Source organism: Pan troglodytes, chromosome 7, assembly GCF_028858775.2.
Source record: "Pan troglodytes isolate AG18354 chromosome 7, NHGRI_mPanTro3-v2.0_pri, whole genome shotgun sequence".
Lineage (NCBI taxonomy): Eukaryota > Metazoa > Chordata > Mammalia > Primates > Hominidae > Pan > Pan troglodytes.
This window is the reverse complement of record NC_072405.2, coordinates 24,251,318-24,256,935: the sequence shown is the minus strand read 5'-3', so window position 1 is coordinate 24,256,935 and position 5,618 is coordinate 24,251,318. Positions and strand designations below refer to the sequence as shown.

The window sequence follows — 5,618 nt, the reverse complement described above, 5'->3', positions numbered from 1 at the left end:
AATGTCTAGCCACTTGTGTTTGTGCCCACTAAGGTCTTGGGCTTATATGGGCACAGGACAGAAGGTGTAGCAGACCATAGTGGTCTTGGAAAATGCAACATTTGGGCACATAAACAGGAATGCCTGTTCTCTCTTAGGTCCATGGCACAGGCCCAAGGGTGGAGCTTTCGCCAGGACCCTGCCCTTCTCTACCCAGCACTTCCTTGGCCTCCTCCCATATCACTTCGATCTTGGTTGGGTCAGAAACTTGTTAACAAGGAGTAGTAGGGATGCTTCTGAAGGGAGGGCAAGTACCACACTGCTTTTCTAGCAGAGGGCAGCTCATCTCAGAAGATACTGGAGGGACTTTCTCTTTAAATGATGATGAAAATGGAAATTAACATATTGAATTGAACATTCTAATTTCTAAATCAAGACTATGTTTTGTGTAGTTGCCAAACTCTGGGTGAATTAGAGTCATCTGGGGAGCTTGGTAAAGGTACACATGCCAGGCCCTTTCCTATTTTTGTTCTGTTTTACTTTAAAGTAGGTATAAGACATCATATTATCTAAGAGTTACCAGACACGTCATGAATTGCCTGCACTCTTATCTAGTACTAAGGGTGAACTTTGCTTATGTCATCATTTTTTTGTTGGGGTGGGGGCAGTCGTAGTAGGCTGTTCTCACATTGATATAAAGAAAATACCTGGGACTGGGTAATTTATAAGAGGTAATTGGCTCATGATTCTGCAGGTAGTACAGGAAGTACGGTGGCATCTGCTTCTCGGGGGGCCTCAGGAAGTTTCCAATAATGGCCAAAGGCAAAAGGGGAGCAGGCACATCCCATGGCAAAAGCAGGAGCAAGAGAGCAAGGTGAGAGATGTCAAACACTTTTACATGACCAGCTCTCACAAGAACTCACTCACTATTGATGCAGCCTCATTGTCTGGAGTGACACCCAAGGTTTATTGTCTCACGGTACAGAGATCAAGGACGTGGACACAAAAAGAATGAGGTTAAGCTGCTTAATAGGTGAAGGAAAGAGAATAGCTCTCTGCTACAGAGAGGGGTCCCAGAAAAACAGGTTGCCAATGTGCAGTGAAACGCAGGGCAGGGGTTGTAGATGAGCTAGTTGCGGGGGTGTTGTCTGATCTACATAGTGCATGATAAACTGGTTAGGACTAGGTGTGCCATCTGTATAGGGTGCAAATCTCTGTCAGCCCCCACCCCAATCTTTTATTATGCAGGTGGATTCCCTGCCTGAGCTTCTCCATGTTGCTGAGTTCCTTCTTGCTCTGCACATGCTAACAAAAAAAAAAAAGAAAGATGCAACTTCCATGGTGGACATGCCTGGCCCCCAGGTAGCCCTTTTCTATTGGCACAGCTGCCGTCGTTCCCCTGTGCAAGCTTCCAGCTTCCTTATCTACGTTTGCAGCTTGATCTTTCCGGCTGCTCTTTGTTAGAAACAAAAAATGATTTCTAGGGCTGCTTTTTGTTAAAAGGGAAGTTTTGCCGTGGACTCTTTTGCCCTCACTATCTGCCTAAATCATTTCTTTCTATCTTCTGTATCTCTATCACTAGGATAGTACCAAGGAGGATAGTGCTAAACCATTCATGAGAAAACTGCCCCCATGATCCAATCACCTCCCACCAGGCCATGCCTCCAAAATTGAGAATTACATTTCAATATGAGATTTGGGCAGGAACACACACACAAACCATATCAGCAGTTTTTATGGTTTGATTTTGAAGCATAAAAAGACATGCACATAAGCTGTCTATTCATTTTCTTTGCTGCACAGCCTGGCATTGGGATTGTTTACCCTGATGGCCAGATGGGCTGCTCTTTCCAAGACAGCTTTGGAGTTCTTGGAAGAGACATGGTGAACAATCTCAGTGCAGCAAGATTTGCTACACATCAGCAGCACTTGCAGCTCCTTGACAATATGGACCAGGAACTTCCAGAAGGTGCTAGGCAGCATGTGTTTTGTTTTCTTGTTGCCTCCATAACCAAAGTTGGGCATCAACATCTGGCCCTTAAATCTTCTCTGCACCTTGTCATCAATACCTATGGGTCTCCACCAGTTACTTAACTTGGACCTGTCCATCTGACTGGTGCCAGATGAACTTCTTGGTCCTCTTTTTTACTATCTTGGGCTTTAGGAGGAATCTACATTTGGTCTGATGCCAAGTAGGAGATGGCTTGCACCTCGGTTGGCAGCACCAGGGAAGAGAGCTCATCAATGTTTAATAGGCAGAAAAGACAAATATAAAGTTGATTTCTGATTCCTGCTTATTCAATGACCCATCACATATGTATGTTAAAAAGTTAAGAACAAGCACTAAGAAAAAGAGAAGTGGAACGTCAAACTTGCAAAACAGCAGAGAATAAAAAAATTGAAAACATTAAAATGAACCCCTTTGAAAAAAAAGAGGAAATAATAACCAAGGGAAAGTAGATTGTATTATTAAGGCAACTAATTCTATCTGTTCAATTTATCCACCCCAAAATGTCAGTGGCTTAAACAATTAAAAGTAAATTCTCAGTCATCTATAAGTCCAAAATAGGTGTTCCTGGCCTGATAGCTTTTGTCTAAACAGTGACGCAGAGATCTAGGTCTTCCCTATCTTTTGGTGACCATCCATCTTGCAGGGCCGGAAGCTGAGATAGGAAATGTTTCAGTTATTTATTACTGTGTAATAAATTACCCCTAAATTTAGAAGCTTAAAACAGCAACATTTGTTATCTCATCGTTTCTGTAAGTTTAGCACAATCCACTGCTTTAGGATTACAAGGCTGCAATTGAGGTCTTGCCTGGGGCTGCATTCATCTCAAAGCTCAACTGGAAAAGGATTCACTTGCAAGCTCACTTCCAGCACAGGTACTAGGTCTAGAATGATACCACCTATTGCCATGATCAAATCACAGCCAAAGCAGGCAATGACCAGCCACATCATCAGGTTTCTACAATGACTCTTGGCTCCAAAAGCATTTCCCTCTAGCTTAAGGGACACTTCACATCTTTTCTCTTACTCCCTATAACTCCATTCATGAAATTGACGTGACTAAATTACCTACAGGACCTTAGCAATGAGGATATCTCAGAAGTAGATTTTTTTCTTCAGCTTTCTAATTCCAAAAATCCAAGGAAGTATGTCAGAAGCCATTTGAAATGGGTGCCTGGTGCCTGATGGGATAAGCCTTATTCCTATCTCCCTTCCTAACCACTCAGTCACCTCTTTCAAAGCTCCTACTCCACTGTTTCCTACTTCTTTCTTTTGAGAACTCCCCCTCCCTTACATGGGGAAGAATTTTTCTCACCTCAGTCCCTTTTTGTATCTTCCAATGTCAAGCACTTCAGAAGTGGGTGAAATCTAGACCCAAGACCAAGGATGAAAGTGTTGATGCAACATTTTCTAAACTCCTAAGTGAACTGGTTCCAAATATTTCCTCCCTACTATGCTAGAGGGAGAGAGAGTATAAAATAATGAATCCTGTTGTTTTTTAAATTAATGTACGGTTTTTAAGGTAACAGAGATAGCAACAGTATATATGAGCATTTTTAAACAATACATTCTGTTTTCTAGTATTCAGTTTTTCTGTAATTAAGAAAATATAAAAGCAACTGATCCATTAAAATTTCAGGCCCTGTTTCTGATATAGTACTCTTGGGACAAATTAGCAGGGAAAAGAAAATGATAGTTTCCGATGATAGGAAGAATGGAGAAGTTATAGATTAGACTTTAGTCATAGGCAATGCATATCCTGCTTTTATCTATGAGCTTCTGAAACCTAGCTGGACTTCTTGTTTCCCCATTTAAAAAGCACCCAAAGAACTCATCAGTATGGGTTCGAAAGGGGTTACCACCAATGTTATCATCAACAGTCATAACCAACTTAAGGGCAGAAACCTTGAATCCCAACTCAGGGACAAGACTCAGAGACCGAGGAGACAGGATGTTGGTGCTACTAATTCTTTCTTTGTGCACCTCACTGCCGAAAAAACCCTGTCCCATAAGAATGTGGTATTGTCATTAATTTAGTTAGCTTACATAATTGTGTTAGGATGGTTTGAGTGAAGGCATATTTTTGCTATTGGGCTTGAAGAAGGAGAAGCAAAACTTTTCCCAGGGTTTCTCTCAAGAAGACTTCTACTGCTTCATCGGATTTTAAATTTCAGGTCTTCCTAACCAAAGACAGACAGCCTCCTCAGATCTCTCGTATCCATGTCTCGCCTGTTCTGCCTGTTCCTCTGTGAGAATTTAGATGGATTATCTATACCTCCTTTTCAGTTGCAGCCAGCCTCTTCCATTGTGTCTACAAAGTTCTGTGCTTAGCTGTGCCTCTTATTTCTGAAATTTTGTTTATCCAACTCTTATTTTCTTTCATTCTAGAGTTTGCTCTGAATTATACCTTTATTCCTCACATAAATTTCAAGTGGAATTTTAAAAATTTTTTATTATTATACTTTAAGTTATGGGATACGTGTGCAGAATGTGCAGGTTTGTTACATAGCTATATGCGTGCCATGGTGGTTTGCTGCACCCATCAATCCGTCATTTACGTTACCTATTTCTCCTAATGCTATCCCTCCCCAGCTCCCCAGCCCCCGACCGGCCCCAGTGTGTGATATTCCCCTCCCTGTGTCCATGTGTTCTCATTGTTCAATTCCCACTTATGAGTGAAAACGTGCGGTGTTTGGTTTTCTGTTCTTGTGATAGTTTGCTAAGAATGATGGTTTCCACCTGCATCCATGTCCCTGCAAAGGACATGAAATCATCCTTGTTTATGCCTGCATAGTATTCCATGATGTATATGTGTCATGTTTTCTTTATCCAGTCTATCATTGATGGGTGTTTGGGCTGGTTCCAAGTCTTTGCTATTGTGAATAGTGCTGCAATAAACATGCATGTACATGTGTCTTTATAGTAGAATGATTTATAATCCTTTAGCTATATATCCAGTAATGGGATTGCTGGGTCAAATGGTATTTCTTCTTCTAGATCCTTGAGGAATTGCTACACTGTCTTCCACAATGGTTGAACTAATTTACACTCTCACCAACAATGTTAAAACCTTCAGTTTTCTCCAAAACCTTGCCAGCCTCTGGTATTTTTTGACTTTTTAATAATACCCATTCTGACTGGTGTGAGATGGTATCTCACTGCGGTTTTTATTTGTATTTCGCTAACGACCAGTGATGATTAGCTTTCTTTCATATGTTTGTTGGCTGCATAAATGTCTTCTTTTGAGAAGTGTCTGTTCATATCCTTTGCTCACTTTTTGATGGGGTTTTTTGTTTTTTTCTTGTAAATTTGTTCTTCATAGATTCTGGATATTAGCCCTTTGTCAGATGGATAGATTGCAAAAATTTTCTCCCATTCTGTAGGTTGCCTGTTCACTCTGATGATAGTTTGTTTTGCTGTGCAGAAGCTCTTTAGTTTAATTAGATCCCATGTGTCAATTTTGGCTTTTGTTGCCATTGCTTTTGGTATTTTAGTCAGTTCATGTGGATTTTTATTCATGGTTTGAATTTTGTTTGTTATGGATTGAGGTCCTTTCTGGGTTTCTCCACAGTATCACAATACATGGGTGAGAAATGAGTTTCATTAGGGGGAGAGATCATTCAGAAGGCCA

At 41.0% G+C, this 5,618-nt stretch overlaps 1 pseudogene; it reads right to left on the bottom strand.

The window, feature by feature from the left end:
- Nucleotides 1-1,758: 1,758 nt before the first annotated feature.
- Nucleotides 1,759-2,221, bottom strand: LOC107976198 (large ribosomal subunit protein eL32-like; annotated as a pseudogene).
- Between the last annotated feature and the right edge of the window lie 3,397 nt (nucleotides 2,222-5,618).